This window comes from Heterodontus francisci, chromosome 2 (assembly GCF_036365525.1).
Source record: "Heterodontus francisci isolate sHetFra1 chromosome 2, sHetFra1.hap1, whole genome shotgun sequence".
NCBI classification, from domain to species: Eukaryota; Metazoa; Chordata; class Chondrichthyes; order Heterodontiformes; family Heterodontidae; genus Heterodontus; species Heterodontus francisci.
In genome coordinates this window covers 110,600,254-110,619,490 of record NC_090372.1, presented here as the reverse complement: position 1 = coordinate 110,619,490, position 19,237 = coordinate 110,600,254, and positions in this window count along the sequence as shown.

Below are 19,237 nucleotides of genomic sequence, written 5' to 3'. Positions count from 1 at the left end.
CAGTGCTATAGTGCATGCTTAGACTATTCTAAATCTCGCTGTATTGAAATTGTTCATTGTACTCTTGAAACCTCATTTGATAAATATTGACACTCTGTTGAATGTCTTGCTTGCAGACATCAGTTGGTTGAGACTGCCTGCCCTTCCTGCTCGCACTCATGCTGCTCAAGAGTGTGGGTGTGGGGTGGGGGGGGTGGGGGGGCGGTGAAGGAATCCAGCCATACATAAGGGTTATAAGGTTAAAATAATTATTTTCTTATGACATTTTTTAAAAAGTGTTCATCTTCCTAAAAGATTTAAAAAGTTCATTTCTACAGTACTAAAAGTCTCAGTGAAAAATCTTGCCTCATCTTAGAACTATAAAGGCAGCTTCTGATAGAGGGGCTTTGCTTCCAAAAGACACAAACCTCATCTCATGGTAAAATATTGATAACATAGTTTGCAAACTGTCACAAAAGCTACCATAGTGTAATAGTTGATAATAAAAGCAAAATACTGCAGATGCTGGAAATCTGAAATAAAATCAAGAAATGTTGGAAATACTCAGCAGGTCTGGCAGCATCTGTGGAGAGAGAAGCAGAGTTAATGTTTCAGGTCAGTGACCCTTCATCAGAACTGATGAACTGTAATAGTTGATAAGATGGTTTTATGCTGATAGTCCTAAACCACAGTCAACCGAATTTTTGACAAAACTAACCAAACCCAAAAACTGAAGTATAATCTTGAAAATCAGTTAGATGACTAATGAGAAATTGACTGCCACAAGACTCACTGCTTATCTTTCTTAGAAATCAAAGAGGCCTGGACTTTACCTGGAAATTAATAGAAAGACAACATTTCTTAGGAATCAAAGAGAGTGAATCTTACCTGGAAATTATCAGTTATACAGCCTTATTTGGGAAATAACAGGGGACGAACTTACTTGCAGTTGAGGTAATAACCCCATATGTAAGAAATTAGTTATGCAACTTGGAAAACTGTATAAATATTAGAAGCACTCATTGGATTTTTAGATTCATTGGACTCATTCTAAGCTCTCTCACAGTAATGGTGCGACTATTGGAACGAAACGATGATAGTTCTCCCCTTAACTGGGACAGAAGTATCTCACTAACTATAGTCTTCTACTCTGGGATTTAGGTAAATGTTACTTTAATAATTCATGGATATCCTACTTAAATATTTCACTAACAATGTTTAGATTTAAAAATTGGATTCTCTACTAGAAACAACATTGCACTTTCTTTCTTTTCCTAGAAATAATAACGCTGTTATTGACTGTCTCACCATCTGTGAATTGCACATTTGGTTATTTAATAAACTTATATATAATTTAGAAATTATATTGTCTCACATAGTCTTCTCTATTGCTAATAGGTGAACACCTCTCCGTACATTCTTTGGTGGGGAGGTACATTACTGAGGATAGATTCCTGGACCCTCATAATATCTGGGTTATTATAATCTGACTGAAACTTGTTAAAAAGGCTTTCTGGAGGACAGTAATAGTCTTAGCTGATTCCTTTCCTTTAGGAAAAGTTAGGTCAGGTCTTCAGACCCATTCAAGTGTCTTTGGGATCCATCTTTCTCAACCTTAACTTGAGACTGATCATCTGAGAAGTACGCCTGATCCGGGATAGCCCCAGAAAGGGACTAAGATTATAATCCACTACATCCTGACATGGCTAACAATGTAGTCAGCACTTGGTAATTGGTGAGGAGGGTGAAGTTCCTACTATAGAGATACATGTGACAATGTTCACAAGCGCAGATGCAGGTTAGTGCTTCCCACTCTCCAGTGGAGTATTTGCGTTCAGTTTCCGACAACAGGCGTGATGCATACACGATCAATCATTTGCTTCCTGCAATGTACTGTGAGAGAACAGTGCCTATCGCTTTTCTGATGCGACTATCGTGACTTAAGTTTTCACATGTGGGTTGAAATGCACGAGGACTGGCGGAGATGCTATCTTCGCCTTTATTGTGTCAAACGCTGTTTGCAGTGCGTTTGTCCATTCCCATTATGTATCTTTGCGCATTAGCTTTTGAAGAGGCTCCGCGATGTCCATGTACTGGGGCACGCATTTGTGATAAAAGTTGGCAGTGCTGAGGAACGATGCCAACTCTTTCACTTTAGACAGGACCAGAAGCGCATGAATGGCTTAGACATTGTTGTACGTAGGCTTTACTCCAGCCACTGTCACTTTGTACCCAAGAAAATCAATCTTGGATGCCACAAATGTGCATCTGTCCTTGTTGAGCATCAAATTGTGTTGATGCGAGTCGAGTGAGCACCATGGATAACTGCTGATCATGTTCTGCTTTGTTCCCTCCATGGACGACGATGTTGTTGAGAAGATCTAGCGTTCCCGTGACATCTGACAAGACTAAAGAGACAATCTTCTGGAACACGCTAAGTGCTGAACTTAGTCTATAGGGCATTGTGCGGTACTGAAACACGCCGTCATGTGTAAGAAAGGCTGTAAGCTGTCAACTTTTCTGTGATAGTGGTATCTGAAGATAGCATGTCAAGTTTCATGAAGACTGTGGAGTTGTGAATTGATGCCAATAGTTCTTGAATTGTAGGAGCGGGTACTTGTCCGGAATAATTACTTTGTGGAACAACTTAAGTTCACAATGACTAGGTTCGATATCCATGGGAATAAACTGATTTGCTGAATGATACCATCTGCTTCCAGCCGTTTCAGCTCCTGTGATATTTCAGCACAGATTACGAATGGCAACTGTCTCAAATTTTACGAAACCGGTGGAATTGACATGTTGACGCGAGGGGTGTGACAGTATCCCTTAATCTTCCCAAATCGACTGAATAAGGAAAGATCCTGTTGTGCAGGGTCTGTTCCATCAATCACAATAATTCATGCTCTGATGGGGTCTGCAATTTGAAGCCAAGTTTATCGAACAGACCTACCCCCATAAGGCTCCAGTCTTTGGCCGCATAGAATATGAGCTTGTCTAGGTAGACATTTTTGTAGTGTACTGGAACTGTGATCATTCCAAAGACCAGGATAATCGCGTCATTGTAAGCTTGAAGAGTGTTTGCTGCAACAGTGAGAGAAAGTTGTGAAAAATAACAACAGTAGAGGTCTTTGCTCAATATGGATACTTTTGCATCCACATCAATGAGGAGCAGCACTGAAATGCCCTTGATCCCAGGAGTGACTCCCGTACATGGGACTGTGCACTTTACTGTCCTCAACAGTATACACATACCGTATTTCACTCTTAGGAATAGGTTCCTCCATGTGTCAAACTCATGAAGTCTTCTTCAACTTTCTTCGATTCAACTTTGAGTGTAAGTTACACTTTTTCCCTCATGCTGGACATGGTGTTTTGAATCCATGGGTACTCCCACAATTTGGGCATGTTTTTCAGGGTGTCTGATCATGATAGAGAAAGTGTTGATGCACCTGCTGAGGTCTCTTTGTCCATAACTCTTGCACTTGAACTGATTGGACAAGCTGTGTCTGCGACCATGAGCCTGAGGGTATATTTATGTGTAACATCTTTGAATTTAACATGGCGGATTTGATTTGAACAGCCGAGGTCGTGGCCTTTTCCAAAGTCAAACCAGCATCCTCTATGACTAAGTATTCCCTAATTGATGGGAATAAAGTTTTTTCAATTAGTTGGTCACAAATTAGTTCATTAGTTAGTGCACCAAATATGCATGTAGAAGCCAACTGACACAATGCTGCCAAATATTGTTTTACAGGCTCACCATTTCCCTGGCATTTCTGGCAGAACGTGTATTGTTCAATCATCACACTTTTCTTCATGCCAAAGTATTTCTTGAGAGCAATTACTGCCTTATCCAACATGGACGTATCATCTGTTCGCTGCTCGAATATACACTAGCCCTCTGTTCTGAGGCAAGGCATGAGTATCCCCTTCTTGTGGGTCACTGCTACATCTGTACCATCCAGGCTCATAGCGAGAAAGTAGGTTTCAAACCCAGAAATTCATCTGTTCCACATCATGGGCGTATCTCCCGGCAATGACAGGTAAGATGCTGGATCCGGTAAATTTAAATTACTTGCCATCTTCTTGCCAGATGCTATATTTCGTACCCTAAACATGAAGAAACAAAACTCAAGATTTCTGTGTGTGTGTAGGCTTTATTCAAGAAACTGCCTGGATCTGTCTTAGTTTCACTTTTGAACCACACCCCCTCAGGGTTGAATGACAGCACAGTGAGCAGTCTTACAAACACAGCACAGAGCAATCAATCACTGAACAATCAAATACAACAGTGTCCAGCTGGCTGAAAACCAGCTGTCCAACCTAATCCCAATTTCCAGCTCTTGAGCCGTAGCCCTGAAGGTTACAGGACTTAAAATGCCTTTCCAGTGTTTTTTTTTACTTCTGCCACTCTTTTAAGCCAGTGAGTTCCAGACTCCCACCATGCTTTGGGTAAAAAACCTACTCCTCAACTCCCCTCTAATCCTTCCACCAATTACTTTAAATCTATTCCCCCTTGATTATTGATCTCTCTGCTAAGGGAAATAGGTCCTTCCTATCCAATCTCTCTAGACCCCTCAAAATTTTACACACCTCAATTAAATCTCCCCTCAGCCTCCTCTGTTCCAAAGACTCTTCTTTGGCCTCCTTATCTCGAGAGACAATGGATAAGCGCCTGGAGGTGGTCAGTGGTTTGTGAAGCAGCGCCTGGAGTGGCTATAAAGGCCAATTCAAGAGTGACAGACTCTTCCACAGGTGCTGCAGAGAAATTTGTTTGTCAGGGCTGTTACACAGTTGGCTCTCCCCTTGCGCCTCTGTCTTTTTTCCTGCCAACTACTAAGTCTCTTCGACTCGCCACACTTTAGCCCCGCCTTTATGGCTGTCTGCCAGCTCTGGAGAACGCTGGCAACTGACTCCCACGACTTGTGATCAATGTCACAGGACTTCATGTCGCGTTTGCAGACGTCTTTAAAGCGGAGACATGGACGGCCGGTGGGTCTGATACCAGTGGCGAGCTCGCTGTACAATGTGTCTTTGGGGATCCTGCCAACTTCCATGCGGCTCACATGGCCAAGCCATCTCAAGCACCGCTGACTCAGTAGTGTGTATAAGCTGGGGATGTTGGCCGCCTCGAGGACTTCTGTGTTGGAGATACGGTCCTGCCACCTGATGCCAAGTATTCTCCGGAGGCAGCGAAGATGGAATGAATTGAGACGTCGCTCTTGGCTGACATACGTTGTCCAGGCCTCGCTGCCATAGAGCAAGGTACTGAGGACACAGGCCTGATACACTCGGACTTTTGTGTTCCGTGTCAGTGCACCATTTTCCCACACTCTCTTGGCCAGTCTGGACATAGCAGTGGAAGCCTTTCCCATGCGCTTGTTGATTTCTGCATCTAGAGACAGGTTACTGATGATAGTTGAGCCTAGGTAGGTGAACTCTTGAACCACTTCCAGAGCGTGGTCGCCAATATTGATGGATGGAGCATTTCTGACATCCTGCCCCATGATGTTCGTTTTCTTGAGGCTGATGGTTAGGCCAAATTCATTGCAGGCAGCCGCAAAACTGTCGATGAGATTCTGCAGGCGCTCTTCAGTGTGAGATGTTAAAGCAGCATCGTCAGCAAAGAGGAATTCCCTGATGAGGACTTTCCGTACTTTGGACTTCGCTCTTAGACGGGCAAGGTTGAACAACCTGCCCCCTGATCTTGTGTGGAGGAAAATTCCTTCTTCAGAAGACTTGAACGCATGTGAAAGCAGCAGGGAGAAGAAAATCCCAAAAAGTGTGGGTGCGAGAACACAGTCATGTTTCACGCCACTCAGGATAGGAAACGGCTCTGATGAGGAGCCACTATGTTGAATTGTGCCTTTCATATTGTCATGGAATGAGGTGATGATACTTAGTAGCTACAACTGCAATTTATCCAACCTTTCTTCATAGCTAAAATTTTCCATTCCTGTCAACATCTTCACAAATCTCCTCTCTACCTTGTCTAGTGCAGTCACATCCTTCCTGTAATGTGGTCACCAGAACAGTACGCAGTACTCTAGCTGTGGCCTAACTAGTATTTTATGCAGTTCTAACATAACTTCCCTGCTCTTATATTCTATGCCTCGCCTAATAAAGGAAAGTATCCCGTCTGCCTTCATATCCACTTTATCGACCTGTCCTGCTACCTTCAGGGATCTGTGGTCATGCACATCAAAACCCTGTTCTTCTACACTTCTCAATATCCTACGATTTATTGTGTATTTCTTTGCCTTGTTTGTCCTCCCCAAATGCATTACCTCACACTTCTCTGGATTGAATTCCATTTGCCAGTTTTATGGAGGAGAGTATGACAGTATCCGAGTTTCCCAGCATGAAGAGGCAGGCCCTTATTAACATATTTAAATAGGCAGTCATTTTGAAGTTTATTGGTGCCACAAAGGTTTTCCAGGGGGTTGGGAAACTCAGCAGTGAAACAAATGCGAAAGCTGCCAGATTGTGGACACTCCTTATGGACCAGGAGGAGCAGTAATGTTCCTCGCAGGCCTCTCAAGGAACCCTGCAGCCTCCCCAGCCCAATCACTAGCCTGCTCTCCAGACACAATCTCCAGCTTCCCCTCAACCCTCCTGATCACAGTTCTCTTCCCCATTCCGATTACTGACCATCCCCCTCCAGATTTCTGGGACCTATCTGTCAGGGTCCCTTGATCCAGCTTCCTGTTGCTGGTACTCCCTCTTAGCCACCAGCCAGGTTATCCTTTTGGCCAGCTGCTGGCCTGAATGTTGTCCAAGTCTTGCTGCATGTGGGCATGGACTGCTTCAGTATCTGGGGAGTTGTGAATGGTACTGAACACTGTGCAATCATCAGCAAATATCTCCACTTCTGGCCTTTTGATGAAGGGAATGTCATTGGTGAAGCAGCTGAATATGGTTGGGCCTAGGACACTACCCTGAGGAACTCCTGCAGTGATGTTCTAGGGGTGAGATGATTGGCTTCCAACAACCACAACCATCTTCCTTTGTGCTAAGTATGATTCCAACCAGTGGAGAGTTTTCATAAATAAAAACAGAAAGTGCTGGAAATACTCAGCAAGTCAGGCAACATCTGTGGAGAGAGAAGCAGAGTTAATGTTTCAGGCCTTCAGACCTTTCATCAGAACAGTGGAGAGCTTGCCCCTGATTCCCACTGAGTTCAATTTTGATAGGGCTCCTTGATGCCACACTCTGTCAAATGCTATTTTGATATCAAGGGCAGTTACTCTCACCTCACTTCTGGAATTCAGCTCTTTTATCCATGTTTGGACCAAGGCTGTAAAGAGGTCTGGAAACCAACTGAGCATCGGTGAGCAGGAGTTATCGGTGAGTAAGTGCCACTTGATAGCACTGTCAATGACACCTTCCATCACTTTACTGATGTTTGAGAGTAGATTTTTTTTTTATTCATTCATGGGATGTGGGCATCACTGGCCAGGCCAGCATTTATTGCCCATCCCTAATTGCCCTTGAGAAGGTGGTGGTAAGCCGCCTTCTTGAAACGCGGCGGTCCATGTGGGGAAGTACACCCACAGTGCTGTTAGGAAGGGAGTTCCAGGATTTTTACCCAGAGACAGTGAAGGAACGGCGATATAGTTCCAAGTCAGGATAGTGTGTGACTTGGAGGGGAACTTGCAGGTGATGGTGTTCCCATGCATTTGCTGCCCTTGTCCTTCTAGTTGGTAGAGGTCATGGGTTTGAAAGGTGCTGTCTAAGGAGCCTTGGTGCATTGCTGCAGTGCATCTTGTAGATGGTACACACTGCTGCCACTGTGCGTCAGTGGTGGAGGGAGTGAATATCTGTGGATGGGATGCCAATCAAGTGGGCTGCTTTGTCCTGGATGGTGTTGAGCTTCTTGAGTGTTGTTGGAGCTGCACCCATCCAGGCAAGTGGAGAGTATTCCATCACACTCCTGACTTGTGCCTTGTAGATGGTGGACAGGCTTTGGGGAGTCAGGAGGTTATTAATTGGCCTTAATTGGCCAGATTGGATTTGTCCTATTTTTTTGTGGACAGGACATACCTTGGCAAATTTCCACATTGTTGGGTAGATGCCAGTGTTGTAGCTGCACTGGAACAGCTTGGTTAAGGTGCAGTTAGTTCTGGAGAACAAATCGTCGGCAGTACGACCGGAATGTTGTCTGAACCTTTCCTATGTCCAGTGTACTCAGTCGTTTCTTGATATCACGTGAAATGAATTGAATTGGCTGAACACTGGCATCTTTAATGCCCAGGATCTCAGGTGTAGGCCAAGATGGATCATCACTCAATACTTTTGGCTGAAAGTCGGAGCCAACTTCAGTCTTGTGTTTTGCACTGGCCTGCTGTGCTCTGCCATTATTCAGAATTCATGGAGCCTCCTCCTCCTCTTGTTTAATTATCAACCACCTTTCCCAACTGGATGTGGCAGAACTTCGATCCAGTCTGTTGGTTGTTGGATTGTTTAGCTCTATCTATAGCGTGCAGCTCTTCTGTTTAGCATGTTTGTGGTCCTGAGTTGTAACTTGACCAGGTTGGTACCTCATTTTTAGGTATGCCTGGTGCTGCTCCTGGCATATTCACCCAAGGCCCTCATTGAACCAAGGTTGGTCCCTCGGCTTGATGGTAATGGGTAGAGTAAGGGACATGGCTGGCCATGAGATTACAGATTGTAGTTGAATACAGTTCTGCTGCTGCTGATGGCCCACAGCACCTCACGGATGCCCAATTTTGCGTTGCTAATCTCTTCTGAATCAATCCCATTTAGCATGGTGGCAGTGTCATGCAATCCATTGGAGGTCATACAAACATACAAATTTGGAGCAGGAGTAGGCGACTCAGCCCCTCGAACCTGCTCTGCCATTCAATAAGTTTGTGGCAAATCTGATTGTCACCTCGACTCCACATTCCCGCCTACCCGCAATAACCTTTCACCCCCTTGATTATCAAGAATCTATCAACTTTTGCCTTTAAAATATTTAAATACTCAGCTTCCACTGACTTTTGAGAAAGAGAGTTCCAAAGACTCACGACCCTCTGAGAGAAAACATTTCTCGTCATCTCTGTCTTAAATGGGTGACCTCTTATTTTTAAATAGTGACCCCTAGTTCCAGATTCTCCCACAAGGGGAAAGAAATATCCTTTCCACATCCACATTGTCAAGACCCCTTATGATCTACATGTTTCAAATATGTTTTCAGGATGTCCTCATCATGAAGATAGGACTTTGTCTCCATCAGAACTGTGCGGTGGTCACTCTTACCAATACTGTCATAGACAGATGCTTCTGTGATAGATCGATTAGTGAGGGTGAGGTCAAGCAGGCTTTTTCCTTTTTGTTGGTTCTCTCACCACCAGCAGCAAGCTCAGTCTGGCAGATATGTCCTTTCGGACTCAGCCAGCTTGGTCAGCAATGGTGCTACTGAGCTACTCTTGATGATGGACATTGAAGTCCTGCATAAATATTGTGTCCTTGCTACCCTCAGTGCCTCTTTCAAGTGGTGATAAACATGGAGGAGCACTGATTCAACAGTTGAGGGATGGCAGTAGGTGGTAATCAGCAGGAAGTTTCCTTGCCCATTTCTGACCTGATGCTATGATACATCATGAGGTCCAGAGTCAATGTTGAAGACTCCCTGGGCCACCCCCTTCGACTGTATACCACTGTGCCATCACCTCTGGTCAGTCTGTCCTTACTGTTACAATGTATACCTAGATGATCTTCCATCTCCCATCCTACATCAGCTTAAGCTATTCCAAAACTCTGCTTTGTACATCCAAACTCGCACCAACCCTGTACTCTCTGGCCTACATTGGCCCCAGTTTAAGCAATGTTTCAATTTTAATATTTACATCCTTCTTTTCAAATTACTCCATGGTTTGATCCCTCCTTATCTCTGTAACTTCCTCCAGCCTATAACCCTCAGAGATATCTGCGCTCCTCGAATTCTGCCCTCTTATGCATCCCCCATTTTAATCACTCCACCATCGGTGACTGTGCCTTCAGCTGCCTCGGCCCTAAGCTCTGGAATTTCATTCCTAAACCTTTCTACCTCTGTACTTCTCTTTCCTCCTTTAAGCTACTCCTTAGAACCGATGTCTTTGAACAGGCTTTTCATCATCTGCCCTAACAGCCCCATATGTGGCTCTGTGTCAAATTTTCTTGATAGTGATTCTCTGACGCACCTGAGGAAGTTTTTGTATGTTAAAGGGGTTATATAAATGCAAGTTGTTGTTGTTGTTCTATTCCATCTAAGGTGATGGTTTGCTGTGCTACCAGAAACACAGTGGGTCTCAATTCACATTCCTCCTACTGCTGCCTTAATGAGGTCAGCTAACGCAGGATACACTGTGGATTACACCTGGACATTTACTGATATATATGGCTTTGTTACTCACCAGATAAACTCACTGAGCCATCGAGGGAGCAGAACCACTTTTTTAATCATGATGAAGTTTTCCTTGTGTTTGTTGTAAGCCTTGAAATGTTGTTGGTGATATTAGTGGATGAATATTCAATGCTCACGAAAGGCGCTTTTGTCTCTGCTCTTTTAAGAGGAGGCAGAAATAATCAAGTGTGCCAACCCTGCTATACTCTCAGCGCTCCATGAATTGCTTTGCCTGTGCTGGGATGAGGGAGCAGTACCACAGGACATGCGCGATGCCAAAATCATCACCCTCCATAAGAACAAGGGTGACCGCGATGACTGCAACAACTACCATGGAAGCTCCCTGCTCAGCATAGTGGGGAAAGTCTTCGCTCGAGTTGTTTTAAACAGGCTCCAGAAGCTGGCTAAGCGTGTCTACCCTGAGGCACAGTGTGGCTTTTGAACAGAGAGATCACCAGCTACAGGAGAAATGCTGCGAACAACAGATGCCCCTCTACGTTGCTTTCATTGATCTCACAAAAGTCTTTGACCTCATCAGCAGACGTGGTCTCTTCAAACTAATAGCAAAGATCGGATGTCCACCAAAGCTACTAAGTATCATCACCTCATTCCATGACAATATAAAAGACACAATTCAGCATAGCGGTGCCTCATCAGACCCCTTTCCTATCCTGAGTGGCGTCAGACAGGGCTGTGTTCTCGCACCTACACTGTTTGGGATCTTCTTCTCCCTGCTGCTCTCACATGCGTTCAAGTCTTCAGAGGAAGGAATTTTCCTCCACACAAGATCAGGGGGCAGGTTGTTCAACCTTGCCCGTCTAAGAGCGAAGACCAAAGTACAGAAGGTCCTCATCAGGGAACTCCTCTTTGCTGACGATGCTGCATTAACATCCCACACAGAAGAGTGGCTGCAGAGACTCATCGACAGGATTGCGGCTGCCTGCAACGAATTTGGCCTAACCATCAGCCTCAAGAAAACGAACATCATGGGGCAGGACGTCAGAAATGCTCCATCCATCAAGATCGGCGTCCACGCTCTGGAAGTGGTTCAAGAGTTCACCTGCCAAGGCTCAACTATCACCAGTAACCTGTCTCTCGATGCAGAAATCAACAAATGCATGGGAAAGGCGTCTGCTGCTATGTCCAGACTGGCCTAGAGAGTGTGGTAAAATGGTGCACTGACACGGAACACAAAAGTCTGAGTGTATGAAGCCTGTGTCCTCAGTACCTTGCTCTACGGCAGCGAGGCCTGGACAACGTATGTCAGCGAAGAGCGATGTCTCAATTCATTCCATCTTCACTGACTCCAGAGAATCCTTGGCATCAGGTGGCAGGACCGTATCTCCAACACAGCAGTCGTCGAGACAGCCAACATCCCCAGCATATACACCCTACTGAGCCAGCGGAGCTTGAGATGGCTTGGCCATGTGAGCCACATGGAAGATGGCAGGATCCCCAAAGACACATTGTACAGCGAGCTCGCCACTGGTATCAGACCCACCGGCCGTCCATGTCTCCGCTTTAAAGATGTCTGCAATCGCGACATGAAGTCCTGTGACATTGATCACAAGTCGTGGGAGTCAGTTGCCAGTGATCGCCAGAGCTGGCGGACAGCCATAAAGGTGGGGCTAAAGAGTGGCGAGTCGAAGAGACTTAGCTGTTGGCAGGAAAAAAGACAGAAGTGCAAGGGGAGAGCCAACTGTGTAACAGCCCCGACACCAATTTTATCTGCAGCACCTGTGGAAGAGTCTGTCACTCTAGAATTGGCCTTTATAGCCACTCCAGGTGCTGCTTCACAAACCACTGACCACCTCCAGGCGCTTATCCATTGTCTCTCGAGGCAAGGAGACCAAAGAAAGAAAGAAGAAAGATGATGCTTGCCTTAAGAAAGTGGGTAAAGGAATGTCTTACAAATTCATATTCCTATGAATTCAGCTATTAATATCAACAATCATAGTTTCTAGGCCTTAAATCTTGAAGGGTTTTTGTTGTAACTGTGGACAGTTCCTGGGTTGCTCAGTTCCTGAAGTAAACAAGGGCAGTGTGCATGGAAAAACCACATCAGTGCCACAGAAAGTGCTTGAAGCACACAGCAGGTCAGGTCGATCAGCATTTGAGATGGACAGGTTAAAGTTTCAGGAGTGACCATCAGAGCAATTAACCAATATTGTCAGGCAAAAGACAATAAAACGTGTATGATAAAGGAGAGAGTAGATGAATGGTACGAAATAATGACAGTACTGCTCAGAGGAATGCCGAAAATCACAAATATATTGGTGATCACAAGTGGACATGGCAGAGAAAGGAAGAAATTGCAGCTGGAATTTACCAGGACTGAGTTAATGAAAACAATTTGGCTGTGAATCCGGCTTTTCCAGTTCACAATCACAAACAAGAAAAAAGGGACAATTCCAATGGTGAAGAGAATGAAAGAGACAAAGTAAATCATGTTGGAAAGAGGAACAGAATTTTCTTATGGCTGGAATACCCTGAAGAATGGTTAATTAATGGGTAGAGATGAGAAGAAAACTGTGGATTGTCCATTTTTGTTAGGTCAAACTGCAGGTGATAGAACTGTGGGTTATATTTTATTCTGTTTGAAAAAAGTTAATAATCCATTTTTGTAGTTATTTATGACCCACTGAGAAAATGTCAAGTACACTCAACTTTTAAATGGGTGATTTTGTGCAATATAATTTTTTTTCGTGCAAATGGAAAAGAAATCAGCCAGAAATCAGAAAGAAATAAAGCACCTGTAAGATGTTCCTGCTCAAACAGCTAATGGGTCACTTAACTTGTAAATGACGACATGCTTGTGAATCCAGCTGTGTGATGCACAGAAGTGTTGTGAAGTGGCTGAACAACAAGGTTATGAAAGTGCATTTCAGTGACTGGCCCCTGACTGTCAAACTGGAGTGTGTAATCAAGTAAAATGGCAGGACGTTTTTGTAAGGATGGATGGTACCTCCCAACCAGACATAGAGGCAAGAAGCATCTAATTGAACATGTGAACTAGGGCATCAAACACTCAAAGCATCTGGTAGGAGGTCAGAAAGAAATTGCACTACTTGATGAAGAGCAGGAAGGCAACACTATTACTCCAGCAGCACAAGACATACAGGGCAAAAATAAAAATGATAGTTGTTGAAAAGATAGCTATTGAAAAGAGGACAAAAAGAGGCTACAAAGGGATATAGATAGGTTAAGTGATGGGGGGGAAAGACCTGGCAAATGGAGTATAATGTGGGAAAATGTTAAATTGTTCATTTTGGCAGGAAGAATAAAAAAGAAGCATATTATCTAAATGGTGAGAGATTGCAGAACTCTGAGATGCAGAGGGATCTGAGTGTCCTAGTGCATGAATCGTAAAAGGTTAGTATGCAGGTACAGCAAGTAATTAGGAAAGCTAATAGAATGTTGTCATTTATTGTGAGGGGAATTGAATACAAAAGTAAGGAGGTTATGCTTCAGTTATACTGGGCATTGGTGAGACCACATCTTGAGTACTGTATACAGTATTGGTCTCCTTATTTAAGGAAAGATGTAAATGGGTTGGAAGCAGTTCAGAGAAGGTTTACTAGACTAATACCTGGAATGGGCGGGTTGTCTTATGAGGAAAGGTTGGACAGACTAAGCTTGGTTCTGCTGGAGTTTAGAAGAGTAAGGAGTGACTTGATTGAAACATATAAGACCCTGAGGGGTCTTGACAGGGTGGTTGTGGAAAGGATGTTCCCTCTTGTGGGAGAATCTAGAACTAGGCATCACTATTTAAAAATAAGGGGTCATCCAGTTCAGACAGAGATGACGAGAATTTTTTTCTCTCAGAGGGTTGTGAGTCTTTGGAACTCTCTTCCTCAAAAGGCAGTGGAAGCAGAGTCTTTGAATATTTTTTAAGGCAGAGGTAGATAGATTCTTGATATGCAAGGTGGTGAAAGGTTATTGGGGGTAGGTGGAAATGTAGAGTTGAGTCAGATCAGCCATGATCTTGTTGAATGGCGGAGCAGGCTTGAGGGGCCAAGTTGCCTATTCCTGTTTATAATTCGTATGTTCGTATTCTCAAGAATGCTGTGCTCACAACAAAAAATGGTAACAAGAAACAAGACAGTGCACATCGAAATAGCAGGATTAAGTAAATTACATTACTGCTGGTGAAAAAGAGAATTTGCTGCTGCAAGTATGATCCAAATTATCCTGTTTTAGTCTACACTGCTGTTATATTTAAAGGTGAAGGCCTGGAATTTCTGGTGGTGTTTCAATGCACACCTACTGTAAATTAGTCAGGACTATGGCAGAAGCTCTGAAAATTAGGCCGGGACCTGAATATGCCAGATCACAGCCTTCATCAGCAGTTTCCGTGAGATATGACCTAGCCGATAGGACTCCCAGGCCAGGAGCTTCCATAGCCCTGATGTGGGATCCACAAAGCACAAAGAAAGTCTGATCTGCCAATGGTGGAAGTACAGCCCACCTAAAGCGCCAGGCTTGAGCGTATAGAATTCAGGAAGCATCTGATCATTTTAAGGCCATCCTTTCCTCTTCTGCTGCTGTAAAAGGTGTCTCACCGCAGCATGGCCACATTTTGCTTCTCTGCAGCCATGGGCTTCCTCTTGATGGCAAGAGTCAGCACTGCATCTTTAATAAGGCCCAGAGAGAAAACTGGGCAGGGGTTACAGAATGGCCGGAGCAGCAGATGGAAGTTCTGCCCCGATGCCCCTGGAGCATGTTGAAGTAAATCCAGCCGTGAATGCTCTTCATATGCACATTTCATTTATTTGAATTACCATGAAAACCTCATGTTTCTTTGTAAAGATTCGTACTGCGGTTCCAGTTGGTGTGAATTGAAAATCAATACTATATTCTCTTTGATTTGTCTAACCTTTTGCTGAATTTCATCACATTAGAAACTGTGATAATTGAGATTACAGAACTGACAGAACTCACCTTTGTTGCTTGTATTCACCTTTATATTAAATTGCCACTACTAATAACTTAACAAATCATTGTTATTCCCATGCATTGTGCGAAAACATTGCAAAAAATGTGAAGTGTGGCGTAAAATATAACAGTGCACGAGTTAGCAGACAGGTTTCATCATTCAGAAATATCACAGAGGAGGAAGGCAAAATTTGTCAGGCCTAATATTTTGTCTTTCATTGAATTTTTATGACTCTCTAAGCTGCTTGTATTTGAATTTGACATATTCAACAACAAACATTTCTCTCATTTTTGGCACAGCAAATGTCAAGTTATTATGCCTCTCCTTTTCACAGTTATGGTTTGGGGAATTTCAGAGGCATGTCACTCAAAAAACCCTCTAATAACTTCACTTCTTCAACCTTAGACAATTGTTACGACAGGTGAGAAAGGTGTCTAGGGATCCCTTTCAGCCTTCACCTGGTCTTACTGTAACAGGGTTTTTTAAAAAAACACACTGTGTTTTGAGTGTCACCTTTGTGAATCCTTGTTCACTGCTTTCCAATTATAAGGTAAATAAATGAGCACAAACAGGCTTTCTTAGGTTTAAAGAAGAAAAATGAAATTTATTAAAACATAAACTTAAACTCTAATTCTGTTAACGCCTATGGATACATGCCACGTCCCAAGCTAGCATGCATACATGATACACACATGCAAATAGAGGCAGAAAAGAGCAGAAGAAAATGTAAAGTGGAGAGGTTTGAGGCATGATCTGAAGAGTTTCTTGTTATTGTGCTTCGAGCTCACTGCAGTCCTTTTGTAGGTAGTTCTTGGTTGTAGGTAATTCTTTCTTTTCGTTGGGGCCCAGTATTATTCTTAAACCTTGTTCACTGTAGGAGACTTTTCTCTCTTGGGGTTCATATGTCTTCAATGGATTCCAAAGCTGGTGAGAAAGAGATGACAGCAGACAGGAGAGACATGTTCTCGAGCCAGGAGCTTTCTGCCAGTTCAAAACTCTGTGGCAAGTTCAAATTCAAAAAACTCAGGTGGCCCAGCAGGATAGTCATATGACTAGCTGGTATGACCACATCCGTTTGTGTATTCGGCCACCTTAGCAGTCAACCTGGAATGCTAGCTCCTCCACCTTCAACATCTGGGTAATTAAAATTCCATTGTGGATTGAATGTGTCAGGGAATGGTCTTTTGTCCCTTTTAAGCACTGTCTGTAAATATGCAAATGTCTTTTCAGTCAAGGGTCTGGTGTTTTTTTTTTAAAAGCAAATTCTTTCTTTACTCTAATAACAGTTTAAAATCAATGTTCATGTGGCGAAATTAATATGCCTCATTGCCTGCATGACACCTCCAGACCCAGGGGAATGAAATGTGATTTGAAAAAAAAAGCACATTTCATTATAAGGTTTGAGAGAAATATAAGATACAGAAAGAAAAAACATGCATTTCTCTTATTCATTTCCATTCATTCATAAACCTTAAAGCTTATTAAAATTGTCTTTTCTGGGTGCCAGTGCTGCTTTAATTTCCCATTTCTGGCATCCCAGTCGCCATGTGGTTCTTTGGGGACATTTTCTTCAGTTTGCCCATTGGCATGACTGCCTAGGGTCTTGGTTCCTGTTGAGGTCATTTTTTCCCAGGGGGAGTTAGTAGTGGGCAGATCTATCCTGTACTCTCTTTCAGTGCTTTACTGAGTCATGCAAAGGCTTTTGACTTCAGGGGATGGGTGGTTCCCTTTTTCTCTGACCATGGGGGAGGATTCTTTGTTAATCTCCCCTTTGTTCTCTGGGACACCCCTGCATGCAGGTATTTGTGCAGTCTCTACATTAATTCATTCATTTTAATTTATTTAAATATACAAATTAGGTTCCTGTCGCCGAGCAACAAGGGGACCGCCAGGAGGCCTCGTTGCTGCAGGTATTATCGGGTTGGGCCCTCCTGACGTCGAGGTCAGTGGAAGGCCTCATCCGGTGCCATCTTCAGGCCCACCACATCCCCCGCCCACAACCCCGACCCCCCACCCCACCCCCTTGCCACGGAACCCGAAGCCTGGGAGAGAACAAAATTCATCCCTTACAGTCTTGGACAAGGAGTTACCAGTGGTAATTCTAATTTATCCCCCTTTTATGAATTGCAATGCATGTAAATATTCATCTCCAAACATTCAAATTCTGATATTCTTTTGTAAATTTGTGATAAGAACCAAGGAAGGTGCTTCACATTCTGAAAATGTTTTTATTGATACTGTTCTGTCAGTTAACATTCTTTAGGTCCTTTCTCTGACTGCACTCTTCAGTTATAATAGTGGGACAGTCCAGCCAAGGACCATCAACATTGCTCCGGCGGCTAATGTATTCTATTTTTCTACTCTATTGTATTTGTTAAGTTGAACCAAGGCTAACTTTTTCATTTTGAAAGATGGCCTCAGGAAGGAATCTACAACTGAAATTCCATCCTCTGCATTTTCTGTCCTATTGACCCTGTTATGTTACTTGAATAGTGTTACAGTCCTTGTAATGAAGTTGCTCTCAAGTGATGTTAGGTAGGAAATGCCCAGATATTGACCCAGTGACAATGAAGGAACAAAATGATATTCCAAGTCAGGGTGACAGAAGGAAATTAACAACTGGGCTGAGTATCTCTCTCTGAGGGCCCCTGCAGTGATGTCCTGGAACTGCAATAATTAGCCTCATTCAATGTTGATTATCGTCCTTTGTACCAGGCACGACTCCAGCTGCTTAGTCCCCCAATAACTTGATCAACAAAAGCTCATTTGAATGCTGTCTTGATATTGAAGGCAACTTCTTTAATCTCTTGTCTGGCTGTCACCTCTTGCATTCATGTCTGGATGAAGGCTGTGATGGGGTCTGGATCCAAGTTATTCTGGCAGAACTCAAACTGAACATCAGTCATCACTAATGCCATGTGTGCTTTGCTTGAAAGCACTGTTGATGATTTTTTCCATCACTTTACTGATGACTGGGAGATGGATGGTTGGGCAGTAATTGACAAGGTTAAATATATCCTGTTTTTTTTTTTAAAGAGATACAGCACTGAAACAGGCCCTTCGGCCCACCGAGTCTATGCCGACCAACAACCACCCATTTACACTAATCCTACATTAATCCCATATTTGCTGCCACATCCCGACCATTCTCCTACCACCTACACTAGGTGCAATTTACATTGGCCAATTTACCTATCAACCTGCAAGTCTTTGGCTGTGGGAGGAAACCGGAGCACCCGGCAGAAACCTACACGGTCACAGGGGGAACTTGAAAACTCCGCACAAGCAGGACCCAGAACTGAACCCGGGTCGCTGAAGCTGTGAGGCTGCAGTGCTAACCACTGCACCACTGTGCTTTGTGGATAGGATATACTTGGGAAATATTCCAAATTATCAGATAGATATCAGTGCCACAACTGCATTTGAACAACTTGGCTGGGGGAATGATTGGCTCTGAGCACAGTAAGGTTCTGAATCCTCCCAGAATGACCAAGAATTTTCCAGAATGGGGGACACCTCTTCAAAGCTATGATTCCAGCAGCCCGGGAGATCAGTTATTTAAATTTCCCACCGCAGTGTGCCCTACCCTCCCGCTCTGTGATGTCATTGGCTGTAGTTAATGTTGTATGATTGCCTTTAAGAATGATGTCCCTTTAAGATCTTGGTATGCGAATGAGCTAAGTACCAGGATGCAGTCATGTGACTCAGAGCCAGAATCACTCTGTAACTGTAAAACCTACAGGCAGGTCCTGTACAAAGTTAGCTCAGTACTGTATAATAGTTCAGCTGTAAATACACCTGTTTGAAATCTTCAACGAACTGGACTCCACGCATGTCATTTATGTTGCATCATCACATGCTGGCAGCTGTGGTGAGCAGATAGAATGTAAGATTGCAGACCACAGGGAAAACAGCTTTAAAAACTACCTTCC